Genomic DNA, 22,082 nt, shown 5'->3' with positions numbered 1-22,082 from the left:
CAGACTGTACCTCACTCAACCCTATTTACTGTAGTACCCTATACCTTACCAGTCCTTATAAGGACCTTTGTGGAACTAGTAGGTTGTGAATGATTAGCAGACTGTACCTCATTCCCTATACTGATAAAGGACTACTGCAGCAGAAGGGCAGCAGTCAGCAGTAGTGCACCTCAACCCTATATATTGTGGACCTATACCAGTCCCTAAGGAATTGCAGACTGTACCTCACTCAACCCTATGTACTGTAGTACCCTATACCTTATCAGTCCTTATAAGGACCTTTGTGGAACTAGTAAGTTGTGAATGATTAGCAGACTGTACCTCAGTCCCTATACTGATAAAGGACTACTGCAGCAGAAGGGCAGCAGTCAGCAGTAGTGCACCTCAACCCTATATATTGTGGACCTATACCAGTCCTTAAGAAATAGCAGACTGTACCTCACTCAACCCTATGTACTGTAGTACCCTATACCTTACCAGTCCTTATGAGGACCTCTGTGGAACTAGTAGGTTGTGAATGATTAGCAGGATGCACCTCAGTCCCTATACTCATAAAGGACTATTGCAGCAGAAGGGCAGCAGTCAGCAGTAGTGCACCTCAACCCTATATATTGTGGACCTATACCAGTCCTTAAGGAATAGCAGACTGTACCTCACTCAACCCTATGTACTGTAGTACCCTATACCTTACCAGTCCTTATAAGGACCTTTGTGGAACTAGTAGGTTGTGAATGATTAGCAGACTGTACCTCAGTCCCTATACTGATAAAGGACTACTGCAGCAGAAGGGCAGCAGTAGTGCACCTCAACCCTATATATTGTGGACCTATACCAGTCCTTAAGGAATATCAAACTGTACTCACTCAACCCTATGTACTGTAATACCCTATACCTTACCAGTCCTTATAAGGACCTCTGTGGAACTAGTAGATTGTGAATGATTAGCAGACTGTTCCTCTGTCCCTATACTCATAAAGGACTACTGCAGCAGAAGGGCAGCAGTCAGCAGTAGTGCGCCTCAACCCTATATATTGTGGACCTATACCAGTCCTTAAGGAATAGCAGACTGTACCTCACTCAACCCTATGTACTGTAGTACCCTATACCTTACCAGTCCTTATAAGGACCTTTGTGGAACTAGTAGGTTGTGAAAGATTAGCAGACTGTACCTCAGTCCCTATACTGATAAAGGACTGCTGCAGTATAGGGCAGCAGTCAGCGGTAGTGTACCTCAACCCTATATATTGTGGACCTATACCAGTCCTTAAGGAATAGCAGACTGTACCTCACTCAACCCTATGTACTGTAATACCCTATACCTTACCAGTCCTTTAAGGACCTTTGTGGAACTAGTAGATTGTGAATGATTAGCAGACTGTACCTCAGTCCCTATACTCATGAAGGACTACTGCAGCAGAAGGACAGCAGTCAGCAGTAGTGCACCTCAACCCTATATATTGTGGACCTAAAGCAGTCCTTAAGGAATAGCAGACTGTACCTCACTCAACCCTATGTACTGTAGTACCCTATACCTTACCAGTCCATATAAGGACCTCTGTGGAACTAGTAGGTTGTGAATGATTAGCAGGATGAACCTCAGTCCCTATACTCATAAAGGACTATTGCAGCAGAAGGGCAGCAGTCAGCAGTAGTGCAACTCAACCCTATATATTGTGGACCTATACCAGTCCTTAAGAAATAGCAGACTGTACCTCACTCAACCCTATGTACTGTAGTACCCTATACCTTACCAGTCCTTATAAGGACCTTTGTGGAACTAGTAGGTTGTGAATGATTAGCAGACTGTACCTCAGTCCCTATACTGATAAAGGACTACTGCAGCAGAAGGGCAGCAGTCAGCAGTAGTGCACCTCAACCCTATATATTGTGGACCTATACCAGTCCTTAAGGAATATCAAACTGTACCTCACTCATCCCTATGTACTGTAGTACCCTATACCTTACCAGTCCTTATAAGGACCTCTGTGGAACTAGTAGGTTGTGAATGATTAGCAGACTGTACCTCAGTCCCTATACTCATAAAGGACTGCTGCAGCAGAAGGGCAGCAGTCAGCAGTAGTGCACCTCAACCCTATATATTGTGGACCTATACCAGTCCTTAAGGAATAGCAGACTGTACCTCACTCAACCCTATGTACTGTAGTACCCTATACCTTACCAGTCCTTATAAGGACCTTTGTGGAACTAGTAGGTTGTGATAGATTAGCAGACTGTACCTCAGTCCCTATACTGATAAAGGACTGCTGCAGTATAGGGCAGCAGTCAGCGGTAGTGCACCTCAACCCTATATATTGTGGACTTATACCAGTCCTTAATGAATAGCAGACTGTACCTCACTCAACCCTATGTACTGTAATACCCTATACCTTACCAGTCCTTTAAGGACCTTTGTGGAACTAGTAGATTGTGAATGATTAGCAGACTGTACCTCAGTCCCTATACTGATAAAGGACTACTGCAGCAGAAGGGCAGCAGTCAGCAGTAGTGCACCTCAACCCTATATATTGTGGACCTATACCAGTCCTTAAGGAATAGCAGACTGTACCTCACTCAACCCTATGTACTGTAGTACCCTATACCTTACCAGTCCTTATAAGGACCTCTGTGGAACTAGTAGGTTGTGAATGATTAGCAGACTGTACCTAAGTCCCTATACTCATAAAGGACTACTGCAGCAGAAGGGCAGCAGTCAGCAGTAGTGCACCTCAACCCTATATATTGTGGACCTATACCAGTCCTTAAGGAATAGCAGACTGTACCTCACTGAACCCTATGTACTGTAGTACCCTATACCTTACCAGTCCATATAAGGACCTCTGTGGAACTAGTAGGTTGTGAATGATTAGCAGGATGAACCTCAGTCCCTATACTCATAAAGGACTATTGCAGCAGAAGGGCAGCAGTCAGCAGTAGTGCACCTCAACCCTATATATTGTGGACCTATACCAGTCCTTAAGAAATAGCAGACTGTACCTCACTCAACCCTATGTACTGTAGTACCCTATACCTTACCAGTCCTTATAAGGACCTTTGTGGAACTAGTAGGTTGTGAATGATTAGCAGACTGTACCTCAATCCCTATACTGATAAAGGACTACTGCAGCAGAAGGACAGCAGTCAGCAGTAGTGCACCTCAACCCTATATATTGTGGACCTATACCAGTCCTTAAGGAATAGCAGACTGTACCTCACTCAACCCTATGTACTGTAGTACCCTATACCTTACCAGTCCTTATAAGGACCTTTGTGGAACTAGTAGGTTGTGAATGATTAGCAGACTGTACCTTAGTCCCTATACTGATAAAGGACTGCTGCAGTATAGGGCAGCAGTCAGCAGTAGTGCACCTCAACCCTATATATTGTGGACCTATACCAGTCCTTAAGGAATAGCAGACTGTACCTCACTCAACCCTATGTACTGTAGTACCCTATACCTTACCAGTCCTTATGAGGACCTTTGTGGAACTAGTAGGCTGTGAATGATTAGCAGACTGTACCTCAGTCCCTATACTCATAAAGGACTACTGTAGCAGAAGGGCAGCAGTCAAGTATAATATTCTTTCTATATTTGGAAGAAAGAATATTATACGTGTACAAGCCTATTACCATACCAGTCCTGAAAAGAACCTTTGTGGACCTAATAGTAACAGCTACTGATTAAACTGACTGTCCCTCACTGCCACACACAGCTTCCTGCCAGTCCCTATTTAAACTGACAAAACACAGGCTGCTGGAACAATAACTTGAATAGCACTCAAAACTATATCCTGTATTACTTTACCATACCAGTCCTGAAAAGGACTTTTGTGGACCTCATAGTAACAGCTGATGATTAAACTGACTGTCCCTGCTGCACACAGTGTCCTGTCTCCCTCTCTACACTGACAAAAGACAGGCTGCTGCAACAATCACTAGCACAGCAGTGCCTCAAACCTATATCCTGAACTACACCTAACACCTATACCAGTCCTGAAAAGAACTTTTGTGGACCAAATAGCTAGCGATTTGGGTCACTGCAGTCTCTCCCTGCTCCACATAGCAACCTCTCCCTATAGTAACATATGAAAGAATGTAAAATGGCCGCCGGATCGGGTCTATTTAGAAGTTAGGGAGAATGTCCAAGTGTCCATGTGCTGTAATGTCTCAATTGGCTGTCCTGTACCCCATGATGGATGTGTCATCATAGGTCAAAGTTCTTTTACACAGTAAACACGGAAGTCCGCCGGGCGAACGGCGGCAATAGTCCGCCGATCGGGCGGACAGCGAACAGCCGAAATTCGCCACGGGTGAACGGGTGAACCGTTTCGGCCATCCCTAATTATAGGTCCATGATGGGAGGTTTGGAAATGCAATTCTTAGTTTGGATGTAGAGCAATAAATCTGAATTTGGCAATTGAAATTTCTTTTGAAGTGTAGGAAATGGTTTGATCACCCCATTATCAAGTAGATCCGATAGACATTTAATTCCCTTCTCTATCCATGGTGTGAATGAGGTTGTCTTCATGAAATTATGTATGAGTATTTAGCGGAATTTGGACTTTGGTAGGAAGAGGGTGTGAGGAAGTTAGATGCAGAAATCGAACCCAGGATTTAAGTGTTGCTAATATTGTTGGGGAGATGCAAGAAGGTATCTTGGCTCCAAGTGCCATGTAAGGAATCTATATTGATAGATTATTTCCTGGGATCTTAGCAGTTTCCATCTTCCCCCAAATTGTAGATGGAGGAGATAGAAACCATTCCCTAGACTGTGTGAGAACCGAGGCTAAATAATAATCTTGAAAATTCACATACCCTGTTCCTCCAGCTTGACGTTTCTTCACTAAGTTTGAATGAGCACATCTAGATTTTTTACCCTGCTAGATGAATCTAGAAAACAGAGTCTGAAGGGATTGGAAAAATGTTAATGGAATTGGAATCGGGAGAGTTCTAAAAAAGTATAAAATTTGTGGAAGGTGAAGCATTTTAAATGCTGCCAAACGTCCCATCCATGAAAATTCATGGGATGCTAGTTTAGTGAGATTTTCTTGTAATGCATTATAAAGTGGAATATAGGGGGTGTGGCCTGCACCAGAGCTGAATGGCAGCATAAAACCCGAGCTGCGGCGACACAGTGGAAACAGCGGCTAATATCGACAGAAAGACATTCTATTTTGGCCCCAAAACCTGGCTATCTACATCGGGCATCGCTGAGGATCATGCCAATCAAAAAGAAAGGTTCATCCAAACCACAACGCCTGATGGATGATTTTACAATTTTTTTTTACGCGGCATGGAGGTAGGCAATATGGCGCTGGTACAACATCCACCCCTGCTCATACTCTTCAGCTTAAACAACTGAACGCTGACACATCGCCTTACCTTGACGAGCCACAGGACAGCTCGCACTCCCCCTCTCCACACTCTCCCTCAGGAAGCCCGGTTAAGGCTAAGATGAGGCTGGGTGGCACTGGATTCAGTCCAGCCATGAGCCCTGTATCAGACTCAAGGGAGGATACTAGGGAACTCCCTGAGTCTATTACAAAATTCCCCACTATGAACCAGCCTGTGCTGGATATGGTCCTCAAAGATATGCTTGTCTCCCTGAGAAGCACTTTACAATCGGACATGATGAACTGTATGCATAAGATTAGTGGGGAATTGAGAGCAGTGGAGCGCAGGGTGGATCACATTGAAAGGAAGATGGGGGAGTATGCATCCACCATTAATGAACTGGTGGATGCTAATGAAGAGCGAGAAGGTGACTCAGCGTGGGTGAAAAGCAAATTAGCGGACATTGAGGACAGATCCAGAAGGAACAACCTCAAAATAAGGGGTATCCCCGAGTTACACCTTCAGACCTGAGCTCCTATGCCAAGGACCTGTTCACATCCCTCCTGCCTGAAGTACCTGATATAGAGTTTACTATTGACAGAATCCATCGTCTCCCCAAACCTTCTCATCTCTCAGAAAATATCCCCAGGGATGTGATTCTGCGCTTGCACTTTTTTCACATAAAAGAGAAATTGATGTCAATGGTGTGCAGCCGTGAACAGCTCTTACCCCAATACAAGGACTTACAGTTCTATGCAGACTTGTCTCAACATACCCTGCAAAAGCGTAGGAACTTGAACACAATAATGAAGGCACTGCGGAACCATTGTATTCTTTACAGATGGGGCTACCCGACCAAACTCGTTATTACAAAACAGGATAAAACTTTTGTGGTAGACTCCTTAGAAAAAGGGTTGTTGCTACTTAAAGAGTGGCAAATCATCCCTGAACCTGCCGACAATAACGTTGCCACCTCCAACAAACTGGAACATATGCAGGATTGGAAAACTGTTACACAGAGGAACGCCAGGTCCCACCACTAACTATCAGTTTTTTCTTTTGGGCAATAAGAGTTTCAACTTGTCCACTTAAGGGTCCCCGGATCAACCAATAGGCTTGAACTTACCCCCTGCCTACTTGAGCTGCAAGTAGCTGCACCCGGGTATAACCCTCTAGAACTACTCAGAAGTTGCTTTGCTGATGGTCCATCGTACTACTCTAACACAATTGCAGTATTATCTATCGGCATGTGCTCTTTTGTTTTTGTTAAATTTTTTCTATTTTTCTCTATTTTGTTTGTCTTTTATTTCCTTTGACCATGCACAGTCCAATGTCGGACACAATCTGCCACGGGATCTCTCTACCACACGAACCTATGAAGTCATGGGATGGAATCGACATCTGGCCTTACAGGCTCGGCTTGCAATCACAGTGAGTAAACGTGCTCTACATGTGGCGGGGTCACATTTACATACCATAGAGTGGGTCTTCTATGCCCCTCACATTGAAGCCATTATGCCAACGAACTCATAGACCACCACTGCTCTTATGGCTATAAACTTTTTATCGGTAAATGTTAAGGGCCTCAACCACCCGGTGAAAAGGAAATCTTAATGGGCTGAAGCCTTACAAAATAGGAGTGACATCATATGCGCCCAGGAAACTCACTTTTGCGCAACGTCGGCTCCGCCATGCAAGAACAGGCAATATCCACATGTTTTTACCGCTAATTCCACTTCCAAAACTAGATGGGTACTAACCGCAATTCGGGACACTGTTGTATATGATTTACGTGAAGAACACAAAGACCCTAATGGTCGCTTCCACATACTCATATGCGACATTAACCAAACAACGTACACCATTATTAACGTGTATGCCCCTAATTCACGACAGCTACGTTTTTTCCATAAGCTTATGAAAAGAATCAATATTGTAAGAAAGGGTCTTTTGATAATGTGTGGAGAGTTTAATGTTGTACCTGACCCCACGTGGATTCTACAGCAAGGACGACCCACACAGGTTTGTCCTTGCTTGAAGCCCTCCATAGAGAGGAGTTGGTTGATGTGTGGCGGTGTTTACACCCTGAAGGAACGGACTACACGTTCTTCTCTGCGACACATCAAACTTACTCCAGGATCGACCTGTTCTTGGTGGACCAACTAACTTTGTCCAGAATTATCTCGTCCTCTATTAACAACATCACGTGGTCTGACCACGCTTCTATAAAATTTTCCTTGACAGATACCTCCATGGTGGGCTCCACCCCGGTGTGGAGAGCTAATTATTTTCTTATGCAGCAACCGGAGTGTGGGCAGTACATGGAGAAACATTTGAAAGAGTTTTTTGCCTTAAACGAACCTTCAATGTACAATCAGTTCACCTTGTGGAACTCTCACAAGGCGTATATGAGGGGAATTTTTATCCAGATGGGGGCGAGGGCGAAGAGAAAGCGGCAAAAAAAGATCCATGACATCACATCTAAAATTAACGACTTAGAATCAAAAAACAAACACCAGCCATCCCCCTCCAACTCCAATACACTAACCCAATTAAAATATGACCTCAGAATGCTTTTGCTGGAGGAATTTGAGAAACATACTAAAAGGCTTAAAATGAAATACTATGCACATGGTAATAGAGCAGGGAAACTGTTGGCACACCAACTTAAGGGTCACAGACATAAAACCAAAATCCCATTCCTCTTGCACCCCACCACCAAGCTTAAAATGCAACATCCACAGGACATAGCAGACGCATTTAGCCACTATTACGGCACCCTTTACAATCTTAAAGAAGAGAAACACCGCAACCCACCACTGACATGATTAATGACTTTTTGCTAAAAATTTCCCTACCTACTCTAACAACACAACAAACAGCATCCCTGAATGCACCGTTTACCACAGAGGAACTACATGAAGCAATTGATGCACTTCCAAATAATAAGTCCCCAGGCCCGGATGGCTTAGTGGGGGAATACTATCGCACCTTTAAAGACATCTTAGCACCCTATTTGGGTAAAATTTTCAACGCTGCCGCTGCCTCTTCGTCCTTCCCCCCTGAAATGCTTGAAGCTTTAATTGTGACATTGCCTAAGCCAGGGAAGGACCCAAATACCCCAGCAAACTTCAGACCTATTTCCTTGTTAAACACAGATCTGAAATTATACACTTAATTGATAGCAAACCGCCTGATAACCAGACTGGCTTCACAAACCTCGGACGCCACCAGGCGACTGACGGACATTGTTCACCTAGCTGGGGCTCAGGGGAGGCCTTCTCTGCTGCTGGCGTTGGACGCGGATAAGGCCTTCGACCGGGTTCATTGGGGATACATGGAGATGGTCCTGTGGTGGTATGGTTTCCAGGGGCACATGTTTCAGGCGATAATGGCCCTATACTCTATGCCCTCAGCCCAGGTGTACACCTCAGGCATTCTCTCCAAGCCGTTCCAAATCACAAATGGCACACGTCAGGGGTGCCCACTTTCCCCTTTAATTTTTAACCTAATACTGAAACCCTTAGCCACCCTTATCAAAGTACACCCTGACATTACAGGCTTACATACCCACAAATCTGAACATGTCATCAGCTTATTCGCAGATGACATAATTCTGATGCTTACGAATCCTGAAACTTCCCCGGCTTTGGTACATGCAGTCCTACAAATGTTTAATAAAGTATCTTATTATAAGGTGAATGAAAGCAAATCTTACGTAATGGGAATAGGAATACATGCATGTTTACAAAGAGAGCTCAGTTCAGGGTTTCCATACGCTTGGAGCAATAATAGGGTCAAATACCTAGGGATTTTCCTGACTGCTTCCACCAGAGAACTATTCTCGGCCAACTATACGCCCTTTCTTAACTCTCTGCTATTGAAACTTAAGGATCTAGCTAAGGCTGAGCTGCTTTGGTCAGGGCGCTTGGCAGCGTTTAAAATGGTGATACTACCGCAGATCATTTATTTATTCAGGGCACTACCCATTCTGGTCCCCAACTCATATTTTACCAAAATGCAATCTATAATTAATAAATTCTTATGGAAAGGGAAGAAAGCAAGATGGGCCTTCAATAAATTGATAGCAGTGAGGAGGGGGGAGGGGGGGAATGTATTAATTAAAGACTATTACAGGGCCTCGGTTCTCGCGCAACTGAGAACGTGGTTCCCAAACCCACCCAAAGCAAAATGGCAGGAAGTGGAGAATTTCCAGATTTCAGGTACCAATATCTATAATTATTTAATGGCTAACACTCTCAAATGGATGTCTAATGTTTCTCTAGCTCCAACAATCCGAGCGTACTTACAGGCCTGGAAGGTATTACTTGATACGCATCACACCAATACTCCTCTGTGTTCAATTCAGATACCTCTTGCATGCTTATCGGAGATCATACCGGATCTCTGGATAACGCATTGGGTCAGGAAAGGGGTTAACACCATTGCTGACCTACTCATAGGACCCTCCATGAAAACGTTTAGGTCGCTGCAAGTCAAATTTGGCCTTGGGGATTCTGACCAATATAGGTACACCCAAATACAACATTTTCTAAAAGACAACTCTCCTATCTCGATTCAACTACTGTGGAGGGTTTTCCTCTACTTCACTAATGCATCCACCAACATTAAGGGAATTTCCCTGTTTTACAATTCACTAAACGATAAATTGTCGTTTACCAAAAGTTCTAATATTACGGCTTGGGAACACGACTGGGGAGCCCAATACTCATCAGAAAAATGGCAACAGGCACTTCAAATCACATACTCTGCCACCAAGTGTATCAACTTATGGGAATTGACGCAAAAAATACTCCTGAGGTGGTATCTAACTCCCTACAGAGTGTCCAAATCCAATAAACGAGCATCCCCATTGTGTTGGAGGCAGTGCGGCTGTGTGGGCACGCTCTTTCACATTTTGTGGGATTGTGCTAGCATTCAAACTCTCTGGGACAAAGTGTTCTATGCTATTGAGAGAATAATAAAACTACAGATTCCCAAAAACCCAGGTATGGCTATTCTCTCACTTGACATAGATACACTACCCAAAAATGCAAGAGTAGTAGTCACGCACGTCTTACTGAGCACTAGACTGGTAATCATGAGACACTGGAGAGATCAAAACCCCCCTGAATTGAGAGAAATAATACTTACTACCAATGCTCATGCTACTTATGAGATCATGTTTGCTTCATCCCAGGGCAAATATCCGATGGTACAAGCACAATGGAAACCGTGGACTGACTGGTACAGATCAGAATGACATCTCTATAAAGGCTTTGCCTAATTAAGTAATAGGTATAAATTACAATCCAACAATTGGCACAAGGAACTGTATATATATATATATATATGTTTTTTCTTTTTTGTGTTGCTCTCCTATCTCTTGTTTTTACAAACTCCGTATTGAACTCGGTTGCAAGATCAAAGATACTGAATTTTATTAGTTGCAGGGTTTTACCCATTCAATAGAATTATAAAAACAACCGGGGGGGGGGGGTCCTCTATGCCCTAAACACAGTGTGAACCCAGTTGGGGTGTGGGGCTGGAGGAAACCTAGCTCTTCCACTGTATAGGAAATGAAAGAGGGGTTAGTATCACTCTACCCTGGCTTATAGCTCCAACGAGGTTTGAACTGTATAAGATATATCTAGTATGGTCGTTTAGGCCATACGAACAAATGCTGTTTACTTTGTTAAGATGCAAATTTTACACTCTGTTTGTAAAGTAAGTTTGTAGAACTTCTGAATACTTTAATAAACATTTTATTGAGAAAAAAAATAAAAAATGAAGTGGAATATAATTATATTGGAACAGTGTTTTACATGAATTTGATAATTGAATACCCAAATATTTAATTGTACTTTCAATCCATGTATAAGGGAATTTTAATTTAAGATGTTTAGTAGTATTTTCATCTATCCCCAAGTTCAATATACAAGATTTATTCGCTTTAAGCCTGTAATAAGAAACTTTGCTGAACATATTTAGTGTTTCCTGAACTTCCGGTAAGGATTTCACAGGATCAGCAATTATAAGAACAACATCATCTGCAAAAGTTTGATTTAATGTTCTTGTTCAGCAATGGTAACTCCTAAAAAAAATTTGTTGGACCTAATACTCTCAGCTAGGGGTTCGATAACAAGGTTAAAAATTAGGGGGGATAAGGGGCATCCTTGTCGTGTACCATTTGTTATTGGGAATGGAGGTGATAAAGAATCCGTAGTATACACTCGAGCTGAGGGGACAGAGTACAGGGCTAATATTGCTTTGTTGATTTGACCTGTTAAGCCAAATTTAGTCAGAACTGATGACAGGTATCCCCAATTAACTCTATCAAATGCTTTTTCAGCATCAAGCTACAGAAACAGGGATGGCGATTTGGTGAGTTCTACATGGTGTATTATATTTATCATTCTTCTAGTAGCATCCGATGCTTGTCTTCCTTTGGTGAAACCCGATTGATCTCTATGGATAAGAGAGGGTAACAAACTATCTAGTCTTTTGGCTATAAGTTTCGCATACATTTTAACATCTAAACTGAGTAAGGAAATTGGTCTAAAATTTTTAGGTGAAGATGGTTCCTTATCTGGTTTTGGAAGAGTTACAACATGAGCATTCAGCATTTAATTGGGAAATGATGAAGAATTGGCTGCTACATTATAAATGTCACATAGTATAGGTGCTAGAGTACTTTGACATTTTTTTTTAGAATCCCCTGTAAAGTTTGTAGAATTTCAGGGAGAGTAAAGGGAGAATTGAGAAATTCTAATTGTTGTGGGGAAATAGATGGAAGATTGACACTCTCCAAAAAGGTGTCAATCTCCTCCTGAGAAGGTTGATGGGTATCACCATCGTTCTTAATGTTATATAAATCATTATAATATGAGCTAAATGCTTCAGCTATTGAAAAAGGCTTAAGTAATTTTTCATTAGTGTGAGGATGGTAGAGGAATGGGATTTTAGTCTTAAGCCGCGTACACACGGGCGGACTGTATGGCCAACTTAGTCTGTCGAAACACATTTCAGCGGACAGTCCGCTCGTGTGTGGGCTTCAGTGGACTTTTTCAGCGTGCAGTCTGGCGTACTAAGTATTTCGGAATTTCCGTAATACTGTCCGTCAAACTTTGGTTTCAGCGGACAATCCGCTCGTCAGTAGGCTAGTTCGACGGACTAAGAATGGCGCATGCTCAGAAAGGATTTACACGGTGAAAGGTTGCATTGCTGTGTATTGGACTTCCTATTTCTAGTCCCGTCGTACGTGCTGTACACGTCATCGCGCAAGCTTTTGACGGACTGTTTGTGCATCCGTGTGTGGTCAAGTCCGTTCATTCGAAAGTATGACGGACTGTCCGTCGGATTGTATGACGGACTAAGTAGGCCATACAATCCGCCCGTGTGTACGCGGCTTTAGATCGATAATCTTTAATGCGTAATGCCATTGTTTTTCCCGCTTTGTTCTCTGTTGCATAAGTGGTAGCTCTGAATTTTTTATAGGATTTCTCATGTGTCTCTAGAAGTAGGGTTCTTAATTCATTACGTAACTGGAAAATGTGTGTTTTAATGAAAGGAGAAGGATCATTTTTATTGTGTTCCTCAGCTTTTGCTATCTCCTTAGTAAGTTCATCCATTCTCCGAGTTCTCTTTCTTTTAGCTTTAGAACCTAATTGCGTAAACACCCCTCTCATAACAGCTTTATGAGCATTCCATAATATCATTGGGTGAGATATAGACATTGTATTAATTGAAAAGAATTCAGTAAGGTGTTGTTGGAGTGTTGTGGAGTAATTTTAATTTTGGAGAACATAGTTATTAGCTCTCCATATATATGAATTTGGTTGGGATTATATGGTTGTTATAGACATGCTAATGGGAGCGTGAGCCGACCACGTGGCCGTATGTATATGGGAGGATGAAATCTTGTCAAGAAGCCATTTATCTGTCAAGAATAAGTAAATTCTGGAGTAGGTATTGTGCCATGGTGACAAATATGTGTAATCCCTTTCATTAGCATGTCCACATCTCCACACATCAAATAAGTTGTTCGAAGTTATGAACTTATCAAGGGGAGAAGCATAGTGTTTGGACTTAGCAGAAGAATCCATATCATTGTTTGAAATCAAATTGAAATCTCCACATATCAGCAGGTGTCCTTGTTGAACTTTCTTCGCCTCCTCTATAGTTTTTTTTATGAAAAGCATTTGCCTCATATTCGGAGCATAAATAGATACAAGGGTGTATTGAATATTGTTAATGGTACAAATCAAAAAAATATAGCGACCTTCAGGGTCAGTGATACAATTATCTAATTGAAATGTAATAGTGTCTCTAATAGCTATTAACACCCCTCTTTGTTTTTTTGGAGAATTTTGTTTGAAAAATATGAGGAAAATGTTTATGTTGACATTTGGGAGATGCATCTTTAGCATAATGTGTCTCTTGAACACATAATATGTCACAATTAAAGGATAAGGCAGACCTCCACATAGAGGTTCGTTTCGCTGGGTGATCCAGTCCCCTTGCATTTAGGCACAATATTTTGAAAGACATATTAATATATATCAAAATTAGATGTTACTATAATTCTATATATTCCTAAAAGAATATTCTCTAGTTTCTATAACGCTTAAACTAAAGATCTAAGTATTTGTTATATAATCAGTTCACAGTTACTATTAAATTATGCACACAACAATGTAGATTTTTTTTTAAAACCTATGAAAAAATTAGTTATTACTCTATTAGTAGTTATTTGGCAATATATATTGCAAGAGGAAGAAAAAAAAATGTAAAAAAAAAAAAAAAGAGGAGAAAAAAAAAAAAAAAGAGTAAAGAAAAAAATATTTTCCAAGAGTCAGCAGTAATCCACTTAAAGGAATGCTGACCAAGATATGGGGTGAAGTTCAAGTAGTAAGGTATTGAGCATCAAACCAGACCGTATATGTCAGTAATGCACATGAGTTAACAGGCAGGAGTAGTTCATTTGTATATAATTCTATTTTGTTCACGTTTTTGTCCAAAGTGGAACAAATTTGTTTTTTCCTTCAAGGCAGGGGTGTTATTTGGAAGATCAACTATAATACCCCATGTTTGGAGTAATTGCATCTGCCATCTTCAATGGTAGATATAGCAAAATGTTTCCTGTTGTAAGTGGTCAAGATAGTGGCTGGATGTCTCCATTTGTATGTGATCTTATGATTAGATAATGCCTTTGTTACAGTTTTGAGCTGTCTTCTCCTTTGTAGTGTAAATTGCGAGAGATTGGCAAATAATTGTATATCTGAGTATGGTAGTGGGAGAGTAGTTAGCTCCCTCGCTTTGGGGAGAATTTGCTCTTTAGCTTGATAGAAATGGATTAGCAGAATAACATCTCTGGGAATTGATTCTTCTAGATGTTTTGGTTTGGGAATTCTATGAATACGATCGATTGTAAGTTCAATCGGCGAAAATTCTGGCAATAATGTAGAAAATAGTGCATTTGCATAGTTACGTAAGTCCATAGGTAGAACTGACTCTGGTATTCCACTCATTTTAATGTTGTTTCGACATGAGCGGTCCTCGAGATCTGCCAATTTCATCTTGACCCACATGGAATCATCTTTTTGTTCTGTACATGCATCCACTAGCTCATTCACTGTTTCAGTGCATTTCTCCATTTTGTTTTCAACATATTGCAGTCTACCATCCATATGTTTCATATCAAGAGAGAATTTATGAATCATGGAGGATATATTAGATATAATAGATGATTGTAATGACACAAGCATTTCTTTCATTGTGGTATCTAGTACTGGCTGACCTGATGTTGGGAAAGCAGCTATAGATGTCTGTAATGAGGACATAGCATTATCACTATGCAGAGCTGTGTTCACAGTATCAGCTGCCTGGCAAGATGAATCTGGCTTCATCCGTGATTTTGTGGGTCCCTGGGATGTTGGGGATAGATGAGAGGAGCCATTAGATTATGAGGATGATAATTTGTCATCCATTTCAGGTGGATGGCTATCAGAAAGGTTTGTGTGAGTTTTATTATTTGTCCGCACAGCTCCGGCGGTGCCATCTTGGATTTTTGTCTGCTCACCACTCTGTTTAAATGTAAATGATGACAGCTTTTTTGGTCCCCTTTCTTGTCCTCTTTTGCAAGCAATTATTGCCCCTACTGTCCCAGGAGTACTGCAGAGTATTTAAGTATGTTTTTAGAGGAGAATACCTGCCTGTTTTTTGCTGTTAAACGGCCGGCTATGGAGAGCTCTAGGCTTAAGCAGCCATCTTCTTCAGCGCACAAGCCACGCCCATGAACAGTCAATTTGATGAACTACGGACTAGTAGACGGTTGCAGGCTCAGAAAAGAGCTATAAGGAGACTCTGCAGATATAGAAAATCAAGATGAATGCCTGAGGAAGGAGCATGCATGCTCTGAACGCACGCACCAGCCCACTCCAACTGACACCCGGAAGTGACGTCAGTGGTTTTCCCCTGTGTATACCTATGGACTAGCTCAGCCGTGACCAGAAGTGAAACCGCCAAAAGCAACAGTCTGTTATCCCTTCAGAGTGTAGTCGATGGAGTGCCTAGTAAGTATTAATATTGGATTTAATTAGAGGTTGGTATCCTCATCCTCGTTAATTAAGACAAGAAAAAGGGGAAAAGGGATTAACATGGACTACTTCGAGTGCGTTGCCATGTAATACCAGTGGAATTGAGGACTATCTTGATACCAGAAATTAGACAAAATAAAATAAAAATTACAACAATTTTATTGAAAAAGGGTTAAACATTAAAAACATTTGTTAATAGCCAGCCATTTTACAGTTTTATGGCACGGCCAATGTGGTAACAAAATTATTTTATGTCCGACCCCCCATTCAACAGAGCCAGTGATCCAAAAGCTTATGCCCAAGTTGATGGTAATTCTTTTTCTCTACTAGTTTCGCGACTAAGTTGCTTCTTCAGGAAATCTCTTGGCGCATCTGGAGTTAAATGAATAACATCTCATAATTAAAATTATACAAAACTGAATTGCATACAATAACGGTTTACAATGTTAGAGATATGGAGTATTTTCTATAGTCATAGCAAATAGGTAAATGAAAGCGCGGCTTACCATCGGGGTCCCCAAGAGAAGCCCACATAAAGGCACAGGTGGCTCCCTAAAACAAAGAGGGTCTGCCACCCCCGGGGCGGACACGGGAGGCACGTTTGAAACAGAGTGGGCTGTGAATAATTAAAACACAACAATATGTATGAATATCCACGTCTGTGGTTTCCACCCACACCTGTGGTAAATATATCATTGAGGTCACAACGGCCATTGGGGAAGGTTAATAAGGAGAAAAAGCACCCCAAGAAAACACCAAAAAAGGGGAAAGGAGGGAAGGAAGGGGGGGGGAGAAGAAAGGGAGAAAAAAACAGGGGGGAGGGGGGGAGAGGGGAAAAAGGGAAAAAGAGGGGAAAAAGGGGAAGGAAAGAGAAAAGGGGGGGGAGAAAGGGGGGAAAGGAGAAGGAAAAGGGGACAGAAGGGGAAAGAGAAGAAAAGAGAAGGGGGGAAGTGAAAAAAATATCGGAAAATAAAAAAAAGAGTGAGAGGATAGATAATGCAATAGATAACCATAGTAATCCCAGGTACTATAGTAGTAATTAGGAGGGGTGATAAGGAAAAATAAGAGAAAGGACAGGATACCTAGGATAGGTAACCAATCCGGGAACACCACTACAATCATCCACACAGAGCCAGCGAGACAGCCAAGCATAGTTAGACCTATAGGAATTATTAGTACAGGATTTTAACATTAATCATTTTTCGCCCTCAGCCATCGTTATAAAGCATAGAGGGCATGATAATAGAGCTCCATCCATATTAGAGTCAGCTGTTACCTGTGTCCGTAGAGATCACTGGCGTGGTCCCCGTGTTGGAAGCCAACTCTGAACCGGCAGTCTGAAAGATGCCTTTTTATGGCCTCCAACCCGGCGAGCATCATCTAATGTCGGCAACGCTGAACAATGACGTCGCCAGGTCCGCCACTCCTAGTGCACATGCGTCTAATATTGACTGGGTGCGAGAGGGGGCACACAGGAGACTTCCCACCATCGGGGGGGGGCGTGGCCGGATGCGGGAGTGAGAGAGTGAGTGTGAATGCCGGGCGCGCTGTCCCTGTCTCCCCTCGCTCCCCCTTGATGGAAAGAAACTAGCCTGGAAACGGAAGCGGCATCTAGCCATGCGCTGAGCCCAACACAGCGGTCCCATCCTCTCTCCTACTGAGCCTGTGGAAACTATCCGATCCGAGAGAGCGTGGCTCGTGACGCTGGAGACAGCTGAGGGAGATCTCGCGGGCGGCCGTACTATCGCGAGTTCCTGGTTCGGCTTGACAGCGGTGTGGTAGAAGGAGGGAACCGAAGGAACCCGAGGGAAGCTACGCAGCGGCCTCGGGATATCGCGAGCTTCACCAAGCAACCTAGCAGGGCGTGCCGTTTGAAAACTGAAGGAGACGACTTAGTGAACGGAGGTCTGGCTGAGGAGCTTCTGAGTAGCCTAAGGCAACTGCCTAGGCTAACGGTAACACGAGAGAGAGACGTGGGGGAGAGTGGAGAAAGGAGGAGGGTGCAAGAGCTGGGGAATGTAAACATAAATGTTAAATGAACTGTACCAGCTGTGCTATTTATTAAACATAACTTGCCAGGAGGAAGCAGCAAGCAGGCTCGAGTGCGGCTGGGGCGCTCAGTGCGGTTTAGCAGCCCTGCCCCCCTTGGTGGACCTGGTGGAAATTCTCTCCCTTTCTCTCCCCCCTATATGACCAGCTTGTCGTGCCCTTGGATTGAGGAATTGAGCCAAAGCAATTGCATAGCTCTACATTACAATTGTGGAGAAGATAAGTGTGAGTAGGGAGCGAGAGTTGGGAAATGTCCATGGTCACTGCTCTTAACAGCTAATATAACATCCCCTCCTTCCCCTTCATCGGTAGCTCTGGCGAAAATTTTCCCTTTCTTTGCATGGTTAGCTTGTTGTGCTCCTGGACTGAGGACATTGTATTACATTAACTGCACTGCACTGCATTGATTTGCAACTAACTATATGGACCACGCAAAAAGACAATTGCAAGGAAATAGAGCTGCCATTGTGCCCCCCCCCCCCCTCCTTCTGGTAGTAAGTTAGGCCCCTTCTTTCCCCATTGGCCATACTCTACTCCCCCCCCCCTTTTTTTTTTTTTTTTTTTTTTATCTTTTTCCTTTTTTCCTGGGGGGGGGGGGCATTTTGCTATATTTCAGCAATACTATTAGCTAAGTATATATTAACTCTGGTCATTATACCATGCTCAGTAAACGGGCCACTAAGGACGGATCGCTTAGTGAGGGGAACCAAAAAACTCGGGGCGTCAAAGAAAAAGCAATCCAGGCATCTGCTGTAGCAGCCGCAAAACTTGAACGCTTTGCCCATGCAACCTCTCCTACCAGAAGGGGACTCCATCAGCCAGCAGGGCAAACAAGGCCACAGGGGGCCGCTCCGGATAGGAGAAGTACCAGTCAATTAGCACCAAACCCAGTTCGTTCACCCATTGGAAGTAAGGTGAACGACTCAGTGCTGGCAGTAAGCAAGACAGCACATAATACAACAGCTTTAGCGGAACTCCCTACGTTAGGGAGTGATGAACCTACACTACGCGACATACTGCAAGCAGTTAACGAATGCAAAGTTTCTATTTGTGGTCTCAATAATCAGCTGAGTAGTATTAAAACTGAATTACACTCTATGGGCCAATTACTGAGCAATACAATGGAAAGAACCACGGTACTAGAAGGAAGATTAAGCACAGTTGAGGATGAGCTCCTCCCATTACAGCAAAAAATGACCGGGCTACAGAAACAAATAGCCACGCAGGCATTAAAACTAGACGAAATGGAAAATAGAAATCGCAGGAATAACGTTCACCTGATTGGCCTTCCAGAGGGGAGTGAGGGCCCTAACCCTATAAACTTTCTGGAAAACTGGTTTAGAGAACTTCTGGGTGACACCCCTTTTACTCCAATTTTTGCCATAGAAAGGGCTCATAGAGTCCCCTCAAGATCTCGGGCATCAGAGGAACGCACTAGGCCATTGATACTGAAATTTGTGAATTATAATGATCGCACTATTTTGATGCGTAGGACTAGGGAACTGAGGGACATCTTCTATAAGGGGACCAGGGTATCGTTTTACCCAGATTTCTCACCAGACCTACAGAAGCAGAGAGCTGAGTTTATCCCCATCAAGCGAACTCTCCAAAAATATAAGTTAAGCTACGCACTGTTGTACCCTGCCCGGTTACGCATAACTACTCTGGGCTCAACCTTTTTTTTTTGGTGCTCCATATGAGGTGGAAAAGTGGCTGGAGGAACATAAAAAAGATCTCTAGCTCTCCTTAGCATTATCACGATTGGAAAACTAGTTTTTTGAGAGGCTTCTCCTCTCCCCCCTTGTCCCCCCCCCCCTTTTTTTTTCTTTTTTTTCTTCCGGAATGAGAACTGCACAATATTCGCATGAGGAAAATTTTATTAATCAGTAACATTGAATGTATAAATGGAAGTTACAGATTTAAGGAGTGTTATGTCACTAAAGGGTCACTTATTAGCGAGGAGGGGGGTGGAAGGGCTATGGAATGAATAGAATCATACAGTATAAATTTTACTATAAATGCTTAATAGGAACGTATTAGGGGGGTAGTATTGAGTATCCCCCCCCCTTTTTTTTTTTCTAAAGTAGGAAAAGAAGAGGGGAAAAGAAAGGGGGGGAAAAAAAAAAGAAGAAATTAAATAGATGAGAAAATGGCTAAAGTAGTTTGTATGTTTAATGGGAGGGGAGGTATATAGTTTTCCTCTCTATGAGACCGGCACAAGATTTGAACATTTACCGGGGGGGGGGGGGGGAGAGGTTATGAAATATGCGAACCTACATTGCACAAATTATAATATATAAGTTCATTGGTAAGGCACTATTTGGGGAGGGTTTTTTTTTTTTTTTTTTTGATGAGAAAGTGGTTATGTAGCTTGTATATTTATTGAGAGGGGAGGCGTATGGATTTCCTCTCTATGAGATCGGCACAAGATTTGAACACTTATTGGGGGGGGGGGGGGAGGTTACGAAATATGCGAATAGGTGAATTGCACAAACTACATCATTGGTAAGGCACTATCTGGGGTCCCCCCCCCCCCTTTTTTTTTTTGTTGTTGGTCCTTTTTTTTTCTCTGGAAACGTTGGGTGTAATGGAAGGCTAGTTTAAGTCTATGTTATTTAAATGTTACCTAAAGAGAAGGGGGAGACCGAGGATGAGGGGAGGAAGTCTAGGGAGTTTTTGAGTTTCCAGGTAAATCGGGGGAGAAGGGGGAGTGGGGCTGGGCGCTTTGGGTTCTGAGTGTATGGAAAATTGGGCCACAATAGTGACCCCCAGGGGATGCCCTGATGGGCATGGGTGGGTAGGGGGAAGGGTTGGGGGGGTGGGAGGGCTGGGTTGGTAGTAGGGATGGGGGGGCACTTCGAGCACACACTGCGGGTATGGGAGGTTCGGGTGGGGGGGTGGGGAGGGTGAGGTGTGCGGGCCCGTCGAGGGAGGACGGGCCCCCTTCCCCCCCTCCCCCGGCCGGTTTAGCAATTATCAACGCTTATGGGTAGTGTACATATTATTTCATGGAATGTGAGGGGGTTGGGGGATCCAAAAAAGAGAGCAGCAGTTATGTTGGAAACAGAGAGGGGGGGTCCTGGCTTGCTTTTTCTCCAAGAGACGCACTTAACCCCTAGCACAGCCCCACTGTTAAATAACCGGAAATTCCTGGCATACTACCATTCCTTCCATACATCATATTCAAGGGGAGTGAGTGTCTTGGTTAGAAGGGGCACGCATTTCCTGTGTAAGGAGTCCTCTATCAATGAGGAGGGGAGATTTGTTTTTTTATATGGTCTGTTGGGCGGGCAGCAATATATCTTAGCCAACATTTATATACCCCCTCCCTTCAAGTTGGAGGTTATGTATAAATTGCTGGCGTTTTGCTTGGACAAACCAGGTGTTCCGTGGATAGTATTAGATGACTTTAACGAAACATTGGACAGGTGCTTGGACAGATTTCCTAAACCAGATGGGGTTAGAATAGGGCGCCTGCAGGGCTTTTTATCTGAAATAGGATCACATGATCTGTGACGAATACGACATCCTCAGGAACGGCAGTACTCTTGTTTTTCTAGTACCTACTACACATTATCAAGAATCGATATGGTTTTCGGGAACAAAGAGGCGGCGGAGGTGGTACAGGATATAGAATACGGGGCAAGGGGGATCTCAGATCATTCCCCCCTGTCCATGATAGTGTCTTTGGGAGCTAGAACAGGCTTAGGGGAGTGGAGGATAAACCCTGGCTGGTTGGAATTAATGGGCAGCTCAAACCCCTCTCAGGATAAGATAAGGGAATTTCTTCAAATAAATAAGGGCACAGCTCCACCCGGAATAGTCTGGGACTCCCTAAAAGCCTATATCAGAGGCACATTAATACAGCAAATTGCAATAATTAAGAGGAAAACCCGAGAACAGGAGCTAGCTACAAGAAATAAAGTTACTCTGGCGGAGAAATCAAACATAGAAGCTCCATCGCCCGAAAGTCAGAAGGTATGGCTGGATAGCCAATAAGTTTACAAAATGGCTCTTTTAAAAAAGGCAGAGAACAGGCGTATATTTCAACGCCAGCATTATTTTGGCGAAGGGGAGAGGGTGGGTAGAGCCCTCTCCCTTTTG

Source organism: Lithobates pipiens, unplaced genomic scaffold (assembly GCF_037356315.1).
Source record: "Lithobates pipiens isolate NorthernLeopardFrog02 unplaced genomic scaffold, aLitPip1_a1.2 Scaffold_22, whole genome shotgun sequence".
Lineage (NCBI taxonomy): Eukaryota > Metazoa > Chordata > Amphibia > Anura > Ranidae > Lithobates > Lithobates pipiens.
Note: the sequence above shows the minus strand (reverse complement) of the source record.